The sequence below is a fragment of the Ailuropoda melanoleuca genome, chromosome 1 (genome assembly GCF_002007445.2).
Source record: "Ailuropoda melanoleuca isolate Jingjing chromosome 1, ASM200744v2, whole genome shotgun sequence".
In the NCBI taxonomy this organism is placed as follows: Eukaryota; Metazoa; Chordata; class Mammalia; order Carnivora; family Ursidae; genus Ailuropoda; species Ailuropoda melanoleuca.
In genome coordinates, this window is record NC_048218.1 from 111,697,506 (window position 1) to 111,723,790 (window position 26,285).

General features: G+C 41.0%; 1 protein-coding gene across 3 annotated transcripts in view; it reads left to right on the forward strand.

The window, feature by feature from the left end:
* The window catches only part of ABCA13 (ATP binding cassette subfamily A member 13), a 384,829-nt gene that overhangs the window by 315,478 nt on the left and 43,066 nt on the right, over positions 1–26,285 (forward strand). The gene's annotated exons all lie outside the window — the stretch shown is intronic.

The following is a 26,285-nucleotide window of genomic DNA, read 5'->3' on the forward strand; positions in this document are numbered from 1 at the left end:
CTATCTATCATCTATGTATCTATCATCTATCGTCTATCTTTCATCTAGCATGTGTGTGCATTATATATGTATCAATAATTTATATGTACCCATCTATCATGTATGTATTATGCATGTGCGTATCTATCTTTTCTCTCATCTGTTTATCACGTCTCTATCATCTGTGATTTACCTTTCTGTCCTGTATGGATACACACACACACACACACACACACACACACACACACACACATTGTTGCCCTAATCATATTAACTGTTCATTCGTTTCATCCAGGTTTCCAGTTGTCACATCATACCAGGAGCATTTATTATTTGTGCTGCAGAGATTCAATACTGATGCCCTCCTTCTATCCCACTGGATTTCTATGTCTATACGTACTGAGCTGTTTTTCTGACACACAATTATATATATGTGTTTTAAATCTTACCTCATTATTTTTTTAAAAGCTTTATTTATTTATTTGAGATAGAGCAGGGAGGAGGGGCAGAGGGAGAGACAGAATCTTAAGCAGGCTCCACGCCCAGCGCGGAGCCCAAGGTGGGGCTCGATCTCACAACCCTGAGATCATGACCTGAGCTGAAACAGAGTCAGACACTTAACCGACTGCACACCCAGGCGCCCCTCACACAAATATATTCTTACTTGAATTTTCCTTTCTTGGAGCAAAGTGTCTCTTGGATCCAAGGCTCTTATTCTGTAAGAGAGGGTGGTGTCTGCTGTATGGCGGGGCTAGACATGGCAGAGGGCACAGGCTGGCCATCAACACTGACGTCAGCGTGGCGGCTGGATTGTCCCTGTACGCTGATGGTCTCCATGAGATACGGGGTGCCTTCTGCCTCCGGCCTCCCAGGGGAGGAGACACGCCAAGGTCAGAGTATAGAATTCTGGTTCTGTACACACCTTACCTGCCTGTGTGTGCTTCACGTCTGCTCACATATTACCTTAGATGGGGTCTGTGCCATTCAGGGTGTCTTTCTGACCCATGACCAACAGAGCTGTTGCTCCACTGGGGCTGAGAATGTCATTCATTTCATTTCATTTCATTTCATTTCATTTCATTTCATTTCATTTCATTTCATTTCATTTCATTTCATTTCATTCCATTCCATTCCATTCCATTCCATTCCATTCCATTCCATTCCATTCATTTTTGAGAGAGAGCATGAGTAGGGAGGGGCAGAGGGGGAGAAGAGAGAGAATCCTAAGCAGGCTCCATGCTCAGCTCAGCACAGATCCTGACGTGGGGCTTGATCCCACAACCCTGAGATCATGACCTGAGCTGAAACCAAGAGTCGGACACTTAATTGACTGAGCCACCCAGGTGCCCCTGTCATTTCTTTTGTTAATGGAAAATTCTTTCAGTCTGTGAAGAACTGCTGACCTCTCACACGTGGCATGTGGCGTAATTTATTATTTCGCACTGGGACTTTATACTATACCATCACACATCTTTCTATGCTCTTATGCTGACCTACCAGTGTAATTAAATCATCTTGGGTCATCTGTTTGTTTCATTACAAAGTGATATTAGAAAAACTCTGAGAATTCCCTGGCAGAGTTCTGTCCCTCAGCATTTTGCTAATTAAAGCATAATGTCTGCTGAAGATGATATTGGAGGCAATGGCTTCCTTTCCTAGACATTTAAACATGAAAGCTAGGTTGAGGTCTTCGTCAGTTTACAATCCTTTTTCCCTGAGGTTATTCTGACATAATAGGCTGCTGGGGGTGGGGGTTGGTAGGAGCCCCAACTTGATACATTTGATTTCCTTTGTCCAAAGATTGTCGGAAACAACCTCAAACTTAGAGGTTATCTATTGAGCTGTATGAAAGTTCTAACATGAGCTTTTAGTGTTAAAATCAGTTAGTGTATTGTCTAAGCTTGTTGGCTCTATATAAAAGTCCCCTGTATACGCTCTTACTTGTACTGTGGGTGCCCTCCCCACATGAGAACCAAGCCATCCCCAGCATCTCGTAGGATCTCTGATGCCCCTGATGTTCTCTGTGTCCCTTCTTTGACCCCATTTCTATATTCCCCACATGCCCCTTTCATCCGGGGAACTCCACCTGTCCATCAGGGTCAAGCATGAACAAGTCTTCAGCCACCCATTGGGAAGATAGAGTTATTCTCAGTTCAATCCAAGTGACTCTTGACCATATCACCATTAAAATACCCTGTCACATTGTGTTTCATTTTTCATCAGTTGGATCACGAGCTCTCTGAAGACGTACATAATAGTTCCTCAATAAATGACTCAACCCCTTCATCTTACGGGTGAAGAGCCAGAGGGCAGGCAGGGGAAGGACTTGCCTCAGTCACGTAATGTGAAGTCAGCGGTGACTGTCTTCTGATGCCCAGCATTCATTCCCTTCTTCCTCCTCTTTAACGTCTATGGATGGAAGTGAAAGGAAAATGCCAGATATGGTGGGGCTGATGGTCAGCCTTGCTCAGTTACAGCTTTGACAGGAAGATGCTAAGACTGGTTGAGAGGGTGGTCATTTACCTGGTGTACCTGTGGCTGAACAGCCCTAACCTATGTAGAGACCAGTGTCTGTCTCTTACGCTGGTTTGAAAGACTTAGTTTCTCACAGAAATGATGTGCTTTCAGTCTGCACTTGTATTTTATGTATGATATATTACATTAATTTAAAAACTACTCTAACCAAAGCGGCATGATTAAATATGACTTGGTGGAGGGAGAACAAAAAGAGTTTTTATTGACTTAAAAGTAAAAATGGTCATTATATTTGTCAACATCGAATTGATCATAGAATTTGTATGGACACAACCGTGTGTGTGGACACAGCTCATGTGACTTTTGGATTAATTTTCCATCTAAGTAGTCATGTCGGGGAAGGGAAATTGTGACCTTTGAGATTTACCAAAGTAATAACGAAAGCTATCGTACACCTTAATTGTCCAAAGACTTGCCATTGTATCTTTCCTGTGCAAAACAGACGTTTATTCTCTTTGTTATTGTATATTGCACACGGAAGCCGTGACCTCGACCTCTGGGGATCATTCATGGGCAAGAGATGGATGGCATTGTGTGAAGTTTAAGTCTGAGGTCGGGAGGGACACTCATGGTCTACGTCTTGGTCTTGCCACTGGCCAGCAATGTCACATTGGGGAAATCGTCCTAGTGCAAAATCAGTTTGCTAAGTTTTAAAATGAGACAGTAAGAGACGGAGATAATCTACCTCGAGATAAGGTAGGGTATGTGAGGACTACATGAGAGAACCTGTGTCTGGCACGTAACAAGTGCTCAGTGGACCTATGATTGTTGCCACATTGAAGTGTTGACTTGGAGGTGTCTAGGAAACCAGGAGAACATTGTGACTCAGGTGCGACCTGCACACCCTGGTTCCTGGGCGCCTTAATTCTCTGTCCTCTGCCTCTCAATCGCACATGTACGTGGAGCACTGCTGACATGTCTGGACCAGGCTTGCCTACTGCAGAATGTCTGGATACTGACATGCAGCTTTTCCTGTACTTTCAAAAATATCAAACGCTTTTTAGATTTTCTTTTCCTTTTATCTTAGAGCAACAAATCCCTTAAAACAGTTGTGTGGGTTTTTTTGTTTTTGTTTTTTGGCTTTTGGTTTTTTTTGGTGGTGGTTTTTCTTTTTGCAGAGAATGACACCTGGGTGAATAACTGTGTGTGTGCATGTGCACCAATGGGTGTATGCGTGTGTGTGTGCGCGCCCTTGCACGCGCGTGTGTGAGATATAAAGTTCGCTGGGGCTGCCATCACAAATTACCACAGATGGAGTGGCTTAAGCAATAGAGATTTGTTTTCTCAGTTCTGGAGACAGGAAGTCCAAGGTCAAGGTGTGGGCAGGGTTGGTTCCCCCGAGGCCTCTCTGCTCACCTGGCAGATGGCCACTTTCTCTCTGTGTCCTCACGTAGCTCTCTCTTTCTCTGTGTGCACGCACCCCGGTGTCCCCCTCTCTTATAAGGGCATCAGTCCTACAGGATGGGGGGCCCAGTCATGACCTCATTTAACCTCAATTTCCTCTTCGAAGGCCCCGTCTGCACATAGTCTGTAGTTGTGTTACAGAATTTCAGATTCCCTACCTTGGGACAAGTCGTGGATGCTGTGTGGCCTCCCTGCTGTCTCGGTGGTCACCACCCAGTATCCTATGGTCGCGTCACAGTCATGTCCTAATGGAGGCTGTCCACTGGAGAAGAGCTTCCTTCTTTCTCTTCTCTCCCTGTCCTTCCCCCTCTCTTCCACATTCCTCCCTTTCTTCCTCCCCTGTTCTGAAAAAGCGAACATCAGAGACAGTACCGGAGAAATCTATGTGCATTGGGACGTGAAGAGGCATCACCCTCCGCCCTCGTTATGCCTCGATATCCTTACGCCATAATTCACATTGTTGCTTGCAGGTCACGCACACACACTTCAGCTTTCTTTCCTCTGCCCCAGACCTGGTGGAGTGAGCTTGCAAACTCCTAAACCTTTTGTAGGGCCGCAGCAGGGGTGTAGATGTGGTCTGTTGGTCGATAACAGTGCTGGGATAGTGCTTACGGACAGATCGCTGTTCACACCCATCCTCTGCATCCTCTGAACTAGAAAGGGGGGCAGGCTTTCTGTGAGAACACAGAGAATGCAATTCTAGACACTTCCAGAGTATTGCAAAAACAAACTAGATGCAAACCACTGTTTTGGTTAATATCTGCATGGGAGCAATGAACGTGATCAATAATGTCAATTCCTTCCCAGATATATCTCCCTTACGGCTGGGGATGAGAGGACTTCCATGAGTTTTTCATCTCTTATGATTCAGAGGTTTTCATCTCTGCCTGGTGCTATTGGGTCATGTGTGGGATGAAACTTCCTCCCCCAAGTAGGGATAAAATTCTAGTTCCTTGTTGGTCTGTTTGTTTATACCTAAATCCTTATTGATCTTCATCTTATTCAGGTATAGGGAGTAAGATAGGATTTAAATTTGATTTTAAAAAAAAGCTTATCCCAAAACTATCTTTCTTTTATTGATTTGCAATGTCTCACTTACTGTTTCATAAATTATTAAGTATGTGTGTATATCCCTGATATGTTTGTGTGCTTGGCATTTTGAATTTGGGAGCACCAGGACGGCTCTGTCAGTTAAGTGTCTGACTCTCAATTTTGGGTCAGGTGATGATCTCTGGCTGTGAGATCAAGCCCCGTACCTGGCTCAACGCTCTGTGCAGAGCCTGCTTGTCTCTCTCCTCCTCTTGTGCTCTCTTGCTCTTAAATAAATAAATAAATAAGAAAAATCTTTAAAAAAAAATTTTTGAATTTGTTTGCACCTTCGGCACAAATTCTACCCTATCTTTTTAAACTATAGTTTTATAATATGTCACTATCAAAGCAAGTCCCTTTATCATCAGTTATCAGAGGTTTCCTGTGGTGAGTCATACATATGATAAGAAAAATTGTAAACACAGTGAAAATATTTATAACACTGGGCCTCCTCATGCAGGACTTTAGTCTCACTTTCCACTTATTGCACGTTTTTATGATCTTCATTAACTTTTACTGTGCCTTTCATATCTCTTGTTAGGGATGCGCCTTTAGATTTTCTGTGATTCGTTGGTGCTGTGAATGGAATTTTCCTTCTCACATTTGTAATCGGTTAATGTTGATAATTCAAGGAAGCTCTTTAATATTGTTTTTTAAAGTTGTGACCAACCATTCTGTTGACTTCTTTTTTTTTGGTCAAATGTTTTCTTGGTTAAGTATCTTCACTTTTCTTGGTAGACAAAGATATTATTCTCTAGTTTCTAATACATCTGTTTTTCATTATTTTATTTGAATTTACTTGAAATTCTAGAATTATGTTTAAAGCCTCAGGGATAAAAGTATCTTTTGTTAACTGCTCCTTTTTGGCATTGTTTGAACAGGAACAAATGCGGATTTTATCTGATACTTCTAAATCATGGATGTCAGTGATCTTCTTTTCTTCATCCTTTGAATTACCTTATTTTTTCATGTATTTTTAAAAGTTAACTCATTAATCAGGGTTTACAGTATTATGGTTACAGCTGAGCCGTGAAATATGACATTTCCTTTCTAGTGCAAATTTTTCTCAGCTGTCTGTGTTCATTTGCTTTATTTTCTATGAATTATCTGTCCTTTACAATCCATTCAGGCATATCAATTAGTCAGTCACTTACATCCTCTTAAAGATAATTATGTCTTTCTGGAGCCTTCTACTCCAGCCAGTATTGGCCCCTCTTCATGCATGTTGTTGAGCTGTGATCTTGTGTCTTGTGTCACCTTTCACTGTTACTCTAGATTCCTTTTGTCTTCTCTCTCGTTGGATTCCCTATCTCCTGTTTCCATATCTTCTCCTTTCTGGGTTTGCACTCTTTTTTTTTCATCCTCCAGAAACTTCCTTTATTTCATCTTCATTTTTGTTTGATAGTTTGGCTGGGTATAGAAACCAGGTTCAAAATCATATTCCCTCTGAATTTTGAATACACTTCTCTACCATATCTTCTAAGATTTAGGGCTGATTTTGAGAAATCCAGTACCATGATGACTTGATTTTTGGAGTGATTTCCCCCTGCCCCCGGAACCTTTTAGGATCTTTTTTCTGTTCCTATGTTTTGAAATTTCATGATGATATACTATGGCATGGGTCTTATTTTTTAAAATTTGTTATTATGCTTTTAAATGTATTGTGCGCTTAAATTTATTATTATGCTTAAAAGTGGATCCTTTTAATCTATAAGCTTCTTTTTGTGCTAAGAAATTTTCTTGATTTTTTTTTCTTTTATAAAATTTTCTCACCTGTGTTTTCTATGTTATCTTTTTCTCACCTGTTACTCAGTTGTTATGTCTCCTAGAATACAATATTTTCTCTTCTATTTTTCAATCTCTATCTTCTCGTTCTACTTTCTGGGAGACTTTTTTCAGCTTTACCTTCCAACTATTTATTATTTTATTTCAGTTATATTTTTTACATTTTCAAAAACTCATTTTCTTTCTAGTTAATCTTACATGGGACCTCTATACATTCTGTGGTAACTGGCTTCATGTAGGGTGAGATATCATTTTCATGTAATTTGGGGAGGTGATAAAGGTAAAATGTGCATTCAATGTCCATATTTAATTAGATGTCTAGATTTACTAACTACAAACCACTTTTGCACTGCCACTTGCAATCCCATTTGACCATTTGTAGTGCTTTGAACCTTTCAAAAGCCAGAATTACCAGAAGCAATAGTGACACATTTTTTGAATTCCAATCACTTAGATCTAAGGATCTCCAGATCTGTCTTTTTAAAAATAATTTATTTTAATTTTAATTTTTATTGGAGGAAGCACATAAAGTGTTTATTTTTGAGTAATACTAGTATTGGCAACTTTAGTTTTATTCTTCAAAATTACTGTGATTTACACAATACAAATATATTAGTTTATATAATTTATATATAATTAGAAAAAAGGTTTGGTGTGTAAATAATACAAGTAGTTATCAGAAATGAAAATCAAATTTGAAATAGCCATAGTAGTAATAAAAAATCTTTATGCTTGAGGAAAGAATGATCTAGATAGGAAAGAGGAATTTTTTTAACACTCAGTAACTTGTTCCTAATATATATATAAATATATATATATATCCTGATATATATGTTATTTCAGTATAATTAGCAAAAAGTGTAATATTATTTTTAGATCTGTCTTTTTCCTCTTCAGTCTTGATAATATGTTCTGGGGGTTTAGATTCAACTTTGTTGTTGACTTTTTGCATTGTTCTCTTTCTAAAGACTGAAATACGTGTTATGTGCATCATACATTTAGCTGTTTTTATGTATTTCAATACCGACTGCCAGCTTTTCATTCGTTTTAATAATGCCCAATTCTCATTTTGGTAAAAATTCATCTTATGCAGAGTTTTGTTTTGTTCTTTAAATGAAAGATAATGGGGGCGCCTAGGTGGCTCAGCTGGTTGAGTGGCCCTCTCTTCATTTCGGCTCAGGTCATGATCTCAGGGTCGTGGGATCGAGCCCTGTGCATCAGGCTCCCGACTCAGTGGGGCACCTGCTTCTCCCTCTGCCTCTCCCCCGTGCTCACACACACACATTCTCTCAAATGAAAAAATAAAATCTTAAAAAAAAATTCTCTTTCTCCCTCTCCCTCTGCCTCTCTGTCCCTCTACTCTCTCTCTTTCTAAAAACTAAAAATTAAATGCAAATAAATGAAAACTAATAGATGGGTAATAAATGTTCTGATCCCTTGAGTATCAGAGAGTTACTTCCAGTGGCTTCCCTTGTGAAAGACAGCTTGCATGTACAAACATTCGGTCACACGTTTTTCTTGAAAGCTTCTGGAAATTGCTTCATTGCCTTCTGGCAGTAAGCCTCACTTTGCTTTTTGTTCAGATATTTATAGGTTTCATTTTCTTTCTGCTGAAGTTAACCAAAACAAGCCAGAAAATAAAACCCATTAACTGTTGTCAGGAATTATCCAGCTTTCAGATGTTTTTTCTTTTTTCTTTCTTTCTTCTTCTTCTTCTCTTTTTATTATTATTTTTAGCCTCCATTTATACACTTTAAAAAAAATTCAAGAAAATAATTTTGATTTCCTTGCAGTCCTTCCTTATTTTGACCAGCTCCCTATTACTCTCATCCTAAGAGGCTTGTTACTTCGTTTTGTTGCTACTTTATCTCAATCCTTTCTCTCTGGACTTGGTGTTCATAATTGAGGCTGCTTTGTCCTGCATTCCACTGGGCATGCCTCCATATTTTCTGAATTTTTCAGACACACTCAGTTTCCTGGATATCTTTCCCTATGCTCTATTATTGTTAATTTTAGGAGGCGGTGTTTTCCTTGTCTCGGAAAAGGTGAACTCTTACTAGCTGATATGAATTGACAGGCATGCAGAGCGGGATTCTCCCTCACGTCGGGGCTGACTGTGGATTGGATTTGCAAGTACAGCCGGAGGTCTAGTGGAGGACAGCCCTCCTACCTCAGTCTCAATTTCCAGCCAGCTTGTACCTTCCCTACATCCTCTGTGTGGAGGTGGCGTTGTTCTCGCTTTCGCTGTCTCTCAGCAGCTCTCAGAACCAGTGAGGGCACGAAGCATGCTCTGTCTCGGATTGGCACCGAGGGTCCAGCAGCCCTGTCTTGAGCTTTTCTCTGAGCCGGGATCCAGGTGCTTTCTACCTGTGTGTTGGTGGGGCGAAGAAAGGGAGGGTTGTAAGGTTTACCTGCTTGTTTTTTTCACATATTCTCTTCTACAATTTGAATATTTACTAGGATTAGAACTAAAGTGTCTTTTTTGTGTGTGACAGTTTTTCCTCCAAATTTTATTATATTTTCTAACTTTCTGTTTTTAGCTACTAAGATGCCCTCAGAGATTATTGCATTACTTTTCCATGGGGGTGAGTTTGTGTTTAATTCTGTGGGCATTTTCGGGAAATGTTAGAGATGTGGTTTTGAGCTGGAGGTTAGAGCTGTGGTTTGGGCTAATCATGGACAACAAGGTAACGGGTGGAGTTGCATGGGCAGAGACCTCTCCTCCGGTGGTTTTGTTCTCAGAGGTGTAGGTGAACTTTGATGGGGACTAAAGCAGGAGAGAAGAACTGAGGAGAAAGGAAACACACCACACATTTTGAACGAGGTCCTTGAAAGAAGTGGAGTCAACTATGGTTTGAGCATGAGAAGTTTGAGGTTGAGTGAGGACTTTCTGAGGAATGAAGTGTAAATCCACAGTTGGGAACTGTAGTGGGAGAAGATGCTGTCTGTCCTTCCCTTCCCTTCCCTTCCCTTCCCTTCCCTTCCATTTTTTTGGTCTCCTATCAATCTTATTTCCCCTGAAATACATACTTTCCTTTCAAAGGGACTAATACTCTATAATTCATGCTCTTTTTCTTTTTTGTCTTTCAAGATATAACTTAAAAGATAAATGGGCGTCCTGCATAGACAGGGATAAAGCAGTGATTTTGATATCATTTATTACTTTGAATATGGTAGATGATTCCCAGAAGTTGTTAGCATAAATAGCGTAAATACCTCCATAATGACGCTTACATGTTGTGATTTGCACGGGGGTGACGGCACTCCTGATCCTTGAGCCTAGTGCGCACATCGTGCAGGAGTGTATTGTAAAGGCTGTGGGCTTTGTAGGAATACTCGTATTGCTCTAAAATATCAGTTTCCCTTTAAAATTCTTTTTATCAGGGGCGCCTGGGTGGCGCAGTCGTTAAGCGTCTGCCTTCGGCTCAGGGCGTGATCCCAGCGTTCTGGGATCGAGCCCCACATCAGGCTCCTCCACTGGGAGCCTGCTTCTTCCTCTCCCACTCCCCCTGCTGTGTTCCCTCTCTCGCTGGCTGTCTCTCTCTGTCAAGTGAATAAATAAAATCTTTTAAAAAAAATTCTTTTTATCAGGTTAGATATTATTTTTGGATGGTGTTTTGGCATTTGGCCTCATCGTTTTAAAGATTTTTGATGATGCAGTGTGCGCACATGGTGAAGATATTCAGAGACTGCAGAAAGGTCTAACCATTCCCCAGGGGTCCATTGTTGTTTCCAGAGGTTTCCTGTTTAGCTTTGGGTGCCTTCTGTGCACAGATCTGTGTGGCTGGGGAAGAGGAGTGAGAAGGAATCGCTTTTCCACATTTCTTTTCAATTTTGAAGGTGGTAGTTGGTCTTTGTTGAGGGAGCCAGGCTGTGGGTTGGACAGGTCATGGACGTTTCCCCCAAGACCACTTCATCAAGTACTAGGATTTGGGAGAAGTGATGTGTTCTTCTTGTTTTAATTTCCTGGATATTGACAGTGCCCTTATTTTTATTTTCATTTCTGGCTTTGTGATTTTTACCTTTCTTTTTCTAGAGGGAATGATCATTCATTTGTTCTTGTACATGGATTCCACCATTTATTAAATAGTGCCATAAAATCTTGTCTTCTATTTAGTTTCTACTTCAACTGTTCTTTCCTCTGCTATCCCTAGATGCCCTTTTCTTCTTTTCCTAACTTTTTTGGTGTGCTAATTAAGTCCAATTATTTCTTCTCATTTAACGAAAACATTTAAATCCACGAATTTTCCTCTGACCGTTGTTGTAGATACCCTTCCACATACGGCTTCATTTTTTTGTTTTCTTCCAGATAGTTCACAGCGTCATTTGATTTTTCTTTTTGGAAAGAGCTTTTGTTTTGCAGTTCCAAAGGGTATGATGTTTTTTTTCCCTACTGTTTGTATTTCATTGGACCTGGAAATTTACGTAGGTCACATTTCTTCCACATGTGGATTTCCTTCGTACTCACAGCTGAATGTAACTGTGTCTGATAATACTCTGTGAACTCCTCTTTTTGTTGTCTGTGTGTTCCTGGTCTCTGTACTCAAGATGTGCTGCTCTTAGCATTGACAGATATGTTTGTATTTAGTTATTTAGTTATTTACGTGTAAGCGTCTTTTGCTTTAATAGTTGACCTTACCCATTCGTATTTATTTTGTTGCTAGAGAAGTTATTTTATGCTCATGCTGTCCTGTCATTTTATACTGTGCTTTGTAACGTAATGCCGATACTCTCTTTGTTGAATTACCTCACTGTATAGTCTAGTTTTTTTGTTGTTTTTGTTGACTGCTCGTTTCTGTTTTCTGCATGGACCCACATTTCTCCTGATAATTTGGAGGGTGTTTAGCCCGTGTTTAGCTTCTTGGGTTTCCTCTACAAATAAACTCTCTGTACCGTGTAATCTTTTGCTGTTTTTTTAGGAATCATACTAACGCCTGGGTATAAACCAAATTTGTACAGTCGTGATTCCATATATCACCCCCTCTCTTCTTTTTTAATGGATCTTTTCCATTTCATTGTTTTACCCCTTGCCTGGTGGGGGAGAGCAACATGACATTTGGTCTAGAGGTCAGAGCTGGATGCGGCCATGTCCCTCCCATCCTCACCAACATCTCCATAAGGGGCAATGCCACTCTCCTGTATGGACCTTCAGTCCATTTGTGGAAGGAAAACAACCTGGAATTCTCCATGGTGTTGTGTGTGTGTGGTTTTTGGCTTATTTATTATTTTTTTTTTGAGGAAAAATATGTTATAATTTCTGAAAGACTAAAAACTTTAAATACTATCAAACTGAAGAATTATCTTATGGTTACTGTTTTCAACAGCTTATTAACAATAAAACATGAAGCTATCTTGCTGACAGCTTCATTTGCAATGTATTTTTTTTCTTTTCAAATTTTTATTTAAATTCTAGTTAGTTAACACAGTGCAATATTGGTTTCGGAAGTGGAATTCAGTGATTTATCACTTACATACAACACCCGGTATTATTTTTTATGATAGTGATTCTTAGTTGATTTTGAGACATGACAGTAAAATAACTTGTACTTCCAACATATGAATTTCTTAAAAACTCCCACTTTGAGAAAATTAGGACCCTCGTGAATTTGCCTGACCCTGCTTAAATATTCAAAGTATCAGGTTGGTAGAAAATAGTTGTACCAACATTCACACTTTATCAGTTTCTCGTTAATGGCATAGTTTTTTAGTATTTCTTTGTATGAAGATTCTTCATGTAATTTACATAATTCAAGATACCCAACATTAGAATAATTTGAACTGTTTAAAGTTAAAAAAAAACAAACTCTTCTTAGCAATACCTACCATGGAATTGATGATGCACTTAAAAGAATTTGAGTTCACTTTCATACGCATATGTGTGAGATCTATTACAGATAATTATCCTATGAATCCATAACACTCGAGTTGATCATCCCAAGTCTGTGAACTTAGGAAGAAGCCTTTGCTTACCCGTTAACACTGACCTGAGGCAGAAGAGAATCTGGTAAAGGGGTGCAGACAAACTGCAGCTCTGCTCATGGTTTCTAGATAGTTCCTAAGCGTGGATGGGTACGTGTCGCGTAATGACAACGAATGAAAGAAGGATCGGATGACGAGTCTGAGTGAGAGTAGAGTAGGTGAAAAGCAGACGCCACCATTTATTCTTGATAAACAAGTCTCTGTTGTCTTAACCAGTCCCTTCCTTGAATACATTATTAGGCTGGAAGACTGGCCCGTGCTACACCAAAGAAGAGATGTAACTGAATGAGCCATTTTGTTGCCAGAAATCCGTCCCATTTCCTTGTGGGGAAGAAGGCGAAAACTTGGCAGTATGAAAATATAAGTAGCTATAATTTGTCTTGAAAAGACATTACTTAATCAGATTTGTGGCCTCTCCTTTAGTCAGGTGCAGTGGGGAGATAAAAGTGAATAAAAATCGCAGCTTAAGTACCTCCTATGTGAATGACTGCACCCTTTTATGTCATACGCGCACTTCTGCTTGAGTCCCAACCCGATGTTCGTGAGAAAACCTCACTGTGGTTAGGTGGTAGGATATGTGGTTGCTAAGTTAGTTGGATCACGAGCTCTCTGAAGATGCACGTAGTAGTTCCTCAATAAATGACTCAACCCCTTCACCTTACGGATGAAGAGCCAGAGGGCAGGCGGGGAAGGACCTGCCTCAGTCACATAGTGTGAAGTCAGCGGTGACTGTCTTCTGATTCCCAGCATTCGTTCCCTTCCTCCTTCTCTTTAACGTCTGTGGATGGAAGTGAAAGGAAAATGCCAGATATGGGGGTGCTGATGGTCAGCCTCGCTCAGTTACAGCTGTGACAGGAGGATGCTAAGACTGGTTGAGAGGGTGGTCGTTTACCTGGTGTACCTGTGGCTGAACGGCCCTAACCTATGTAGAGACCAGTGTCTGTCTCTTATGCTGGTTTGAAGGACTTGGTTTATTACACGAATGATGCTTCTATATATGCTTGATATCTGCACTTGCATTTCACGTGTCGTTTACGAGAGTGTAGATGGTAAAATCTTTGAGGTGTGTGTCTGTGTGTGTGTAGGTTTAAACCCAGGGAATGGGCTTATTCTAGCCTTCAGAAGACGAGGTGAAAACATCTTACTCATCCACGTTTAAGAAACAAAACAACATGGCGGCGTGATACTCTTTCTGAAACCATGTGCAGCCGTTATGGGGGGTGTAGATCCAGTATTGGCTTTGCTCATGGGTTCAGAAGCTTCTCCGGACACACAGCTCACATCCAAGAGCCAATGGAAGGAGCTCACGGACAGTCCGGTTACTCAGGGGCCAGTTGTGAAAACAGCCCCACACTCACCTGACGAGGGCTTGGGGTGCGTTAGCGGGTAAACCCCGGGACGATGTGTGGACAGTGGCAGTAAAGCCTCAAGCAGTTTGAAGGCAGACAGGTTTTAAAATCTGACTGGGAAGCAAAGCAACCCAGGGCCACTGAACACTTCTTTGTTGGCTCTTTTTAACTCCCTTTGGCAGCTTATGGACTGCTGATAAAGGGAATTAAATGTGCGAAGTGAGAAGCAGAACCCAGGCAAAATCTTACCAAATGTTGAAACAACTGGCCTGGCAGAGACCTCTCCGAAGGCTCAAAGCATTTTATTTAATTTTCAGAATTCCTTGCTGTGTTACATCATTAAATAAAGCAAGGGGGGAGAAAAGCTGGTCAGCACACATCACAATAAAAGCCACTTGGAGTTCATTGTTATGTCAGATCTTCGCCTGAAAAATGTCTTGCCTTTCCAAGAGGCACTGAAGCATAAAGCATCCAGAATGTTATGACCTCCTTTATCAGGTTCAGATAACTGACACGCAGGGGTGTGCAAACCATAAGATGGATGCGAGCATTTTCTAATAACATATAAATGTGATTGACAGTGGGCTTGATGTGGAAAATGGTTCCCTAGCATCACTCACAGATAGNCCGGGGGGGGGGGGGGGGGGGGATGAACTCTGGCTTAGATGGTAAACTCTGGCCTCATCCCAGAGCGTCTTTATCATATGGCCTTTTATATGCAGATCTCTGCAGGCCTGTGCACACTTGATGTCTCCATTTGGGTTATAACAAAGCAGCATTGAAATGGGTCCTGTTCACCTAAACTCTGAAGCATCCATTGATCTCTCTAGACAAGACTTTTCTCCTACATTTTGATCAAGAATTTTAGCTATTCACAGAGCAGCGGATACTCAAGCTAACAAAACAGAGCTAGAGAGGCCACAGGATGCTTTTAACGTGTCCTTAATGCTATTTGAAGACCTAGCCCCACTTTGGTTCAGGAGCCCCGGACTCCTTTCTGCAGACATTCTACCAAACTGCCCACAGTGATGAATGCCAATTCGTAACAGACACCACAGAGCTGATAGATCTCTTACATGCCGGATTTGAGTGGGGTGATTGCCACGAACTCAGAGCAAAAGCAACATTTTACTTGCACGGCTGAGAGAAGATGTTCTCTGAAGGTACAGGAAAGGGCTCTTCATTCCACTCCAGTGTGAAATCTTGTCCTTAATTTAAAAATATCACTCCCGTGTCACTCGAAATTAGGCAGCCATTCATGTACTGGGTGATGAGGAGTTCTAAAGGCAGAAAGACAATCGTACTCTTTCTGTTCTTAAATTCCTACATTCCCCGGCTGCCATTATTAACCTGTTCTGAAGCCCGGAGATCCCAACTGGGAAGGAATAAACATGGGTGCGAGCATAGCGGAGGCAGGAGGGGGTCTGGGGCCACTGAATGGTGAGAAGGATAATTTAAATAGATCTCCCATATATTCAAATGGCTGGTACTGTTTACATAGAAGTTTCGAGGCACCTGGGTGGCTTAGTCGGTTAAGCGTCTGTCTTCGGCTCAAGTCATGAACCCAGGCTTCTGGGATCGAGCCCCGCATGGGGCTCCCTGCTCAGCGGGTTGTCTGCTTCTCCCTCTGCCCCCTACTCCACCCCGCCCTTCGTCCGACTTGTGTGCTCTCTCCCTCTCTCCCTCTCTCTCAAATAAATAAAATCTTTAATACTAAATAAATCTAAGTTTCGTACATTTAAATTGTCATAGAGCTAGTTGATTTGGGCAGGGCTGCTAGGAGACCAGGAAAACTCATTCCACGAGAACCTAGCTAAACATTCTTGAATGCTAAAACTGGTGCAAGGAGTTTTATAAATTAGCATGGCAGATGAACCATTTTTAAAATGTGAACTTTAAATTGAGATATAGAATAGCCAAAATCATAAGTATGAGGCTTAATGAATTTTTATTATGATAGTCCATCCACATAAACATCCCTAGGACAGAGACCATTGCCAGGACCCAGAAGCCCCATCATGAACTGTCTCAGTCGAGAAGCATCCAAACTGCAGATAAGCACTATGCTGACTTTTGTCATCATCAGTTAGCCTGTTTGTAAACTGTGTTTAAATGGAATCATATGGGGGCGCCTGGGTGGCTCAGTCAGTTAAGCATCTGTCTTCAGTTCTGGTCTTGATCTCGGGGTCCTGGGATCGAGCCCTGCTTTGGGCTCCCTGCTCAGCGGGGAGTCTGCTTCTCCCTCCGCCACTCCCCCCCCCACCCCAGCATGCACGCGCTGTCTCTCTCTCTCTCTCACTTGGTCTTGCAAAAAATGAATAAATAAAATCATAAAGAAAAATGGAACCTTACAGTGTATACTTCTGGGTGAGTGGCTTTTTTCTGGCGGCATCACGTTTGCGAGATACGGCCCCACTGTTCTTGCTGTAACTGTTTGTTCATTCGGGTTAGTATTGGCATCGATGTGCTACAGATGTTCTAGAACATTCGTTGGTGAACCCATGGAGACATTTATGTTGTATACATATGAAGGAATGAAATTGCTTCCAGACGGCATATGCCTTTTAGCTTTTATAGATGCTGACAGACTGTTCTGATTGAGGAAGGATTCGTGCACCGTAATGCTCACACAAAGTGCAACAATTAGGTGGTTTTCAGTGTAGTAACTGTTTCCAGTCTGTAATTCCCTAACAGTCTCATCTCTTTGAGAAGAGACCTTGTCCCACGAACAGTCATTCCCTACTTCCCCATCTCCCAGCCTTCGCCAACAGTTCATTTCCTTTTTGTCTCTCAGGTTTTGTCCTATTCTGGACAATTCATAAAAATGGAATCGTACAACATGTGGTCTTCTGTGTTTTGCTTCTTTCACTTGGCATGTTGTTTCCAAAGTTTATTTGTGTCGTGGCATGTATGAATACTTTGTTTTCATGACTGAACAACACTCCATTGAATGAATGTGCCATATTTTGTCCATCCATTCCTCAATCAACAGACATTAGGTTGTTTCTGCTTTTTCACTACTCTGGGACGTGCTCTCACAAGCACGGAATGTATGAGTTTTCTCGTGGATGTATGTGTTCGGATCTCTTGAGCGGCTAGCTAGGAGTCATCCCGGGTCATACAGCAGATAACTCTCGGTGGAGCAGCTGAGACTCTGCAAGCTGTGTTCTTTAAAAGCAGCTGCACTGTTTTATGTCCCTACAGTAATGCATTAAGGTTAGAATGTTTCCACATCCTCACAAACATAATTATGTCCGTCCCTTTGATTGTAGCTATCCGAGCAGATATGAAGTGCTACTTTACTCTGGTTTTGATTTGCATTTCCCTAAGGACGCATGGCGTCAGCCATATTTTTTTTTCTATGCTTATTGGCTATTTGTGCACCTTTGGAGAAACTTTGCCCATTTAAACAGTTGGGTTACTCGAAATTTTATTACTGAGTCGTATATTATTTATATTTTCCAGAACAAGTACATTATTAGATACATGATTTACAAAAAATTCTACCATTTGTATAGATTGCCTTTTAATATTTTTTGATGGTTTTTAATATTTTAATTTAAAAAAATTTATTATTATTTTTTGTTGTTTCAAGTTCTTATTTGAATTCCAGTTACTTCACACACAGTGTAATATTACTTTCAGGAGTAGAAGTTAGTGACTCATCACTTCCATACAACACCCAGTGCTCATCACAACAAGGGCCCTCCTTAATGCCCATCCCCCACTCCCCTCCCCTCCAGCAACCTTCAGTTTGTTCTCTGTCCTAAAGAGGCTATTTCCTGGTTTCTCTCTCTCTTTTTTTCTCCCTGTGTTCATCTGTTTCGTTTCTTAAATTCCACATATGAGTGAAATCGTCTGGTATTTGTCTTTCTCTGACTGGCTTATTTTGCCTAGGACAATACACTCTAGCTCAATACACCCATGTCCTTGCAAATGGCAAGATTTCATTCTTTTTGATGACTGAGTAGTATTCCATTGTATAATAGACCACATCTTTATCCATTCATCAGTCCATGGACATCTGGGTTCTGTCCGTGGTTTGATTATTGTGGCTAATGTTGCTGTGAACTTGGGTTCAGGTAACCCTCACATCAGTATTTTTGTGTCCTTTGGGTAAATACCTAGTCGTATAATTGCTGGATGGTAGGGTGGTTCTATTTTTAACTTCCTAAGGAACCTCCATGCTGTTTTCCAGGGTATCTGCACCAGTTTGTGTTCCCACCCACAGTGTAAGAGGTTCCCCTTTCTCTGCATCCTCGCCAACACTTGCTATGTCTTGTGTTGTTGATTTTAGCCACTCTGACAGGTGTGGGGTGGTATCTCATGATGGTTTTGTTTGGCATTTCCCTGATGATGCGTGATGTAGAGTGTCTATTCATGGGTCTGTTGGCCATCTTAGTGTCTCCTTTGAAAAAATGTCTATTCGGGTCTTCTGCCAATTTTTCATTGGATTATTTGGGTTTTTTTGGTATTGAGCTACAGAAATTCTTTATATATTTTGGATACTAACCCTTTATTGGATATGTCATTTGCAAGTATCTTCTCCCATTCGTTAGGCTGCTTTTTGTTTTGTTCACGATTTCCTTTGTTGTACAAAAGCTTTTTATTTTGGTGTAGTCCCAGTAGTTTGGTTTTGCCTTTATTTCACTTGCCAAATGTGTCAGAGTTTCTTTACTCCTCAAGGATGAATTCTATTCTGTGTATATATATGTACATACCACTTTTGTTTATCAATTCATTCATCGTGGACACTTGGGCTATTCACCCTTTGGCTGTTGTGAATAATGCTCCTGTGAACACTGATGCATGAATTGTTGTATGAATGTGTTTGTATTATTGCTTTCCATTCTTTTGAATATAGGCCCAGAAGTAGAATCACTGATTCATATGGTGACTTTTTTTTTTTTATTACTTTTCTTGTGGAAATGCCATACTGGCCTAGCACCTACACTATTTGATATTCTGAACAAAAGTGTGCAAGGGTTTCAGTTTTTTCGCATCCTCCAATACTTATCACTTTTTGTGTTTTTTCATAGCCAATTCTTGCCTTATGCAAGAACTAGTAAACAGCAAAACATGTACAAATGAATATTATTGTACAACACTTACTGGAACAGAGAAGAAAGTAGAGCTATAAAAATAATATATTGACTTATGAAATTTTAAAAAAATGCTAAAATGTATAATTTGGTATACTTAGGATTTGAAAAAGGAAAGTTTTATAACATGAAGGGAAAAAGCTTCATGACAGATGCCCTCATTGAACTTTAAAGAGAAAAGATTACGGACGTGATATGGACTGTATAAAGGAATAAAAGTACACAGTGGGATGTCTAGGTGGCACAGCTGGTTAAGTGCCTGACTCTTGGTTTCAGCTCAGCTTATGATCTCAGGGTGTTGAAATTGAGCCCCATGTCGGGCTCTGTGCTCAGTGTGAAGTCTGCTTGAGATTCTCTCTCCCTCTTCCTCTGTCCCTCCTGCTTGTGCGTGCTCTCTCTCTCTCTAAAAATAAGCAAAGAAATCTTTAGGGGCACCTGGGTGGCTCAGTCATTAAGCATCTGCCTTCAGCTCAGGGCATGATCCCAGGGTCCTGGGATCGAGCCCCACATCAGGCTCCCTGCTGGAAGCCTGCTTCTTCCTCTCCCACTCCCCTTGCTTGTGCTCCCTCTCTCGCTGGCTGTCTGTCTGTCAAATAAATAAATAAAATCTTTAAAAAATAATAAAAAATTAAAAATAAATAAAGAAATCTTTTTAAAAAAGTGCACAGTAGGTCATAGAACCAGTTTCTGGTGTATTTGTCATTTACAGGAACAGCATTAAAAGTACCAAATATTAAAATAGCCATGTCATGGATGTACCTGAGAGGTTTTTTCAGAGTGTAGATTAAAACTTCACTGAAGAGGCACCTGGGTGGCTCAGTTGGTTAAGCATTGGCCTTCAGCTTAGGTCATGATCCTGGGGTCCTGGGATTGAGCCCCATATGGGGCTTCTTGCTCAGTGAGCGTCTGCTTCTCCCTCTTCCTCTGCCCATCCCCTCTGCTCACATTCTCTCTCTCTCTCTCTCTAATAAATAAATAAAATCTTTAAAAAAATACAAGTAAAATGAAAGTTCATTGAATTGATGAGTGAGGGAGTGGTAGAGTATATGGGAATGGAGAGAGAGATTTAAAGTATAGCTTTTCCTGTGCATTGGAGGCAGACAACCTAGAAACAATGGAACAAAAGCCTAGTGGAAAAAGTTACTGACTCTGGGTTGTGGTCCAACAGGTAAAGGCTTGGAAATCATTACTCACATTCTTGCAATAGGAAAATAACTGAATAAACTAAAAGTACGCAACTCTTCTTAGATCTGTCAGATAATTGAGGTCACAGAGTGATCTTCAGCCCACACACCTGGAGAGGCTGACAGGTGTGTGTGTGACATCACAGCTCACCAGGAACAGAAGTGCCCAACTGGAGCAAGTGTCAGTAGGAAACCTTAAACGCTCACTAATGAACTGCTTCAAGTTCAGTGTGGGCTCCCTTGAGAGTTAAAAACACCCAACGGGCCTGGTCTCAGGGCCCGTGCATTTTGTGAGTGTTATTTCTCAGAGCCTCATGAGGTCCCCACTGTGTTGTAGAAAAATCTCTTTGTGCTTCTGTGGGGAAAAGAGTAATCATTCTAAAGTATGCCCAAAGATCTCTGTTCTTCTTAATGGGAAATATTTTACTAGACCATAACTAATGGGGGTTTTAGCAATGCCTAACCAACCTGGGGAAAGGGGAACACCCAACTGCAGCCCCCTTGGGCCTTCATTGTGGGGGAAGGAAGTACGCAGCTCAGGCTCACTAAAATACTGAGTTCTAAAGACAGGCTTATAGACACCCCTCACTACCTCTTCAATAAGCTTTCTGTATAGTTACAGGGAATCACAGCTAAAAGAAGTGAAATCCAGACCCTATCTATGATGAAGTCCATAGGGAGCGTAAAAGGCAATAGGGAGATAAAAACAGGACACCTGAGATTTACCCTCTGACACCTCATCTACAGAAAATGATAATTATAAATTAACTCCAAGCTGAATAAACATACCCTCACACGAAAGACAAATCTACCTAAATTTCTTTTTTTAAAGATTTATCTATTTATTTCAGAGAGAGAGCATGCATGTGAGCAAGGGGAGAGGCAGACAGAGAGGGAGATAAGCAGACACCATGCTGATTGGGGAGCCCAATCCCAAGACCTTGACCTGAGTTGAAACCAAGAGTCAGAGGCTTAACTGACTGAGCCACCCAGGCACCCCAAGCCTAAAATTCTTTTTATCTGATAAATAATGTCTAGCTTTCCACCAGAAAATTACAAGGCATGTTGAAAGACAAAAAAACACATTCCACAGAGATGAAATGAACATTAAAACCAGACCCTGATATGGCAGATGGTGTAGTATCAGATTGGGAATTTAAAATAACTCTGATTGATGTGCTAAGGATTCTAATGGGAAAAGTAGACAACCTGCAAGAACAAATGGGTAATGGTAGCAGAGAGATGGACACTGTAAGAAGAAAAATGCTAGAAATAAAAAGAAACACCGTCAGAGAGAAGAATGAGAAAGAGAAGAACAAGAGAAGGAAGAACATCCCTGATGGGCTCATCTGTTGCATTGACACAGTGGAGGAAAGAATCAGTGAACTTGCAGACAGATTAGTAGAAACTCTAAAAGCTGAAATGCAAAGAGAAAAAAAAGAAAATATGGAACAGAATATCAGGGGATTGTGATGGTTATAACACATGGCATGCGTGCATAATGGTGGTACCAGAAGGAGTACAAGAGAAAGGGACAGAAGAAATATTTGAATAATGATGGCATTTTTTTCCCCAAAATGTATGGTGGATCACAAAGCAGATTGAGAATGTTTACAAAATACCAAATACAATGAATACCAAAAGCCTACACGTAATCATATGATATTCAAGCTGTAGAAAATCAAAGATGGATTCTTGAAGAAGTTGCTGTGGGAGACAGATGCCTTACCTACAGAGCCACAGAGATAAATGTGACATTGGACCTCTCAGAAACCATGAAAGAAAGAAGACAGGGAGTGGAATATTAAAGCTTACAGATAAAAATAACCACCCACTAGAATTCTGAATACAATGAAATTATCTTTCAAAGGTGAAGGAGAAATAAAAACAGAAGGAATTTGTTGCCAGCAGACCCATCTTCCAAGAAATGTTGAAAGTAGGAAAGTAAGAGAGGTCACAAAGTCAGATTTACATAAAGAATGGATGAACATTAGAGAAGGAACAATTGAAGATCTTTTACATTTATCATTTTTAATTGATCTTACAAGTAACAGTTTGTTTAAAATCATAACAGCAACATTGTATCCAGCTATTGTAGCTTATGGCTAAGTGACATGAATGGTGGTAATCCTATGTGGGAAGGGAAGGAGGAATTGAGAACACTCTTTTATTAAGATATTTCCACTTTATTTGAAAGTGGACTTGGAATGGTTGTATGTGTATATCATGAACTCTGGAACAACCAGCAAAAAATTTTTTAGAAGTATAACAGATATTCTAAGAGAGGCGAGAAAATGAAATCATATAAAATGCTCAACTAAAACCAGACGAGACAGAAAAAGAAAGAGAAGAGAAAGAAGGAGACCGAATAGAAAATCATTACAAGCATGGCAGATGGGACACCAGGGTGGCTGAGTCAGTTAAGTGTCTAACTCTTGGTCTCAGCTTAGGTCATGATCTCGGGGTCCTGAGGTTGAGCCCCGTGTCAGGCTCCACACTCAGCCCAAAGTATGCTTGGGATTCTCTCCATCCTTTTTCCCCTCCCCCTATTCTCACACAATAAATAAATAAGTAAATAGGTAAATAAATAAAAATCTTTTAAAAATCCAAATATGGCTGATATAATTCAAGTGTATCAAAAATCATGTTAAATGTAATGATCTAAATATAATGGTTGGAACTGCACCAATTGAAAGACAAACTACCAGAGTGGGTAAAGAGACAAGATCCAACTGTAGGAGTCCCACTTTATTTTATTTATTTATAGGCTCCACACCCAGTGTGGAGCCCCTCACAGGGCCTGAACCTACAACCCTGAGATCAAGCCCTGAGCTGCGGTCAAGAGTCGGATGCTCAACCCACTGAGCCCCCTCCCTCCAGGCGCCCCAGGACTCCCACTTGATATATAAGGACATGTATAGATCAACTGTAATGGGGAAAAGAAAGACCTATCATGCTGATGTTCATTAAAAGACAGTTCGAGTAACCACATCAATTTGAGAGAGAGCAGATTTTAGAGCAAAAAAAAAAAAATTGTTAGGAACACAGTGGATATTACATAATGATAAAGGAGCCAATTCTCTACAAGGATGTAATGGCTCCTAATGTGTGTAAACCCAAGCGTGTCAGGATCTGTGGGGACAGAGTGATGAGCCGAAGGAGAAGAAGGTGTTGTAGTGGGAGACAGCAGCGCCCCCTTTCAGTAACTGACAGATCCCATAGGCAGAAAATGGGTCGGGGTAGAGTTGAACCAAGCAACACACTAATCAACTGGACCTGATCAACATTTCTAGAATACTTTGCTCAAGAACAGCAGCGTGCCCTTTCTTTTCAAGCTCACGTGGAAGATTCATCAAGATAGACCACATTCTGGATGGTAAAGTACACTTAACATTTTTAAAGTAGAGATCATGCAAAAATATGCTGTCAGAGGACGATAGAATTAAGCTAGAAATAACAGAAAGACAGCTGGAAAATCCCCAAATATTCAGGGATTAAACAACAGACTTCTAATGAGTGTATGAATCAAAGAATAAGTTGGACTCCATTTAAATAAACACAAAGTCTGTTCTGCGAAGGACACTTTGAAGGGGCTGAGCACACAAGCCACAGACTAGGAGAAAATATTTTCAAAGCACGTGTCTGAAAAAAGAGTTGTCTCCAAAAGATACAAAGAACCCAACAATAAGAAAATAAAGAACCCAATTAGAATATGGTCGGAAGATCTGAAGGGATACCTCACTAAAGTAGATGAACAGATTACACGGGAAAGGGCGTGAAACATTGCACGTTACTAGAGAATTACACGTGCAAACAACAAATATATACACAGCTGTTAGAATGACTAAGATCCCAAATGCTGGCGATGATGGGGAGTAATACCAGCTCTTAGTCACTGGAAACACACATGGTACGGCCACTACCGAGGACAGTTCGTGAGTTTCTTACCAAAGTAAACATGGTCTTAGATATCATGTCCTACTCCTGGGTATTGATTCAGATGATCTGAGAACTTACAAAATACGCTCCCTGTAGACTAATGCTTACAGCAGTGTTCTTAGTAATTGGCAAAATTTGGAAGCAACAGAGATCCCTTCAGTAGGTGAATGAATACATAAACTGGGGTGCATCTAAAGAATGGACTGTTACTCATCGGTAAGGAACGAGCTATCACGCCATGAGAGGACATGGAGGAACCTTAAATGTGTATCACTAATGAAAGAAGCCAACCTGAAAAGGCTGCGTACCGTGTGATTCTAACTGTGACATTCTGGAAAAGGCAAAGATATGCAGACAGTGGAAAGATCAGGGGTTGCTGGGGAGGGGGAGGAAGGGATGGACAGGGACAGGGCACTGAGGATCTCTATGGCGATGAGAGGTTCTCATGATACTGCTGATACATGATGCTGTGAATTTGACCAAACACACAGAAATGTACGACACCAGAAGTGAGCTCTAATGTAAAGTATGGGCCTAAGTGAATAGCAGTGTCTCAATATGGGTTCATTAATTGAAACAAAAGCTCCAGAGCAATGCAGGATGGTAAGGATGGGGGAGACTCTGGATGAGAGGTGAGGTAGGGTGTGGGAACTTCGTGCGCTTTCTGTTCAACTTTCCTGTGAACTGAAGCTGCTCGAGCAGTTGGACCTCTGTTCATTACAAAAATGATTACCTCCCTCCTCCTTGTTTTTAATCTTATTTTTCCCCTCTTCCTTCTTTTTTTGGTTCTTTTCTCTTATGCCAAATGGTCACAGAATGAAAAAACATGGTACCCTTCCAGGTGCAAGACGGAGTTATTGGAGCTGGTCCGTTCGTTAATTCAGGGACTGCTGTTACATGCGGGCTTCTGTTTTATCGAAACAGTGGTGGTGCTTTTAAAAAAAATAACCGCTGCATGCATGTGTAACAGTAAAAGGAAATAGAATGAAGTACAGGTTCATGCTATAACATGGAGGAACCTTGAAGACATGCCAAGTGACAGAAGCCGCTTGCAAAAGGCCTACCCTATTTTGTTCAGTTTCTACAAACTCCCGGAATAGGCAAATCCACAGAGACAAAAGCAGATGAGTGGCTGCCAGAGGCTGGGGGGACAGTGACCACTATCTGGGAGTAGGGTTTCCTTTTGTGGGGTCAGAAGCGTCACAGATCCAGATGGCAGAGATGGGGGCACAACATCGTGAATGTCCTTCGTACTGCTGACTTTTATACCTTACGATTGCTAAAATAATAACTTTTATATGATCTGTATTTTACCAGCATGGAAAATAAAATATAGAATAGGAAGAAAATAAACTAACGGAGTGAAATTTTTCCAGAAGCAGTGGTTCAAAACAAAGCCTGACACTGTACAGGTGATCCTTGAACAACATGGCTTTGAAGGTTGTGGGTCCACACAGACACAGATAGATGTTGGCTTTTCAGTAAATCCAGGACTGTGAATGTTTTCTCTTCCTTATGATTTTCTTAGCAGCCTTTTCTTTTCTCAAGTTTACTTTTTTCTTTTTAAAGATTTCATTTATTTATTTGAGAGACAGGCAGAGTGAACAAGAGAGAGCATGAACGGGGAGGAGAGGGAGAAGCAGACTCCCTGAGAGCAGACAGCCTAAAGCAGGGCTCGATCCCAGGACCCCAGGATCGTGACCTGAGCCGAAGACAGATGCTCAACTGACTGAGCCACCCAGGCGCCCCTAGTTTATTTTAAAGATGTGGTATATTCTACATATAACATACAAAATATGTGTCGATCAGCTGTTCGTTATCAGTAAGGCTTTCTGCCAATATAGGCTGTCAGTTCGGTGTTGAGGCAGTCAAACTTATATGTGGATTTTCTCTAGCCTGGGGTCAGCGCCCCTAACACCCCGTGTTGTTCAAGGGTCAGA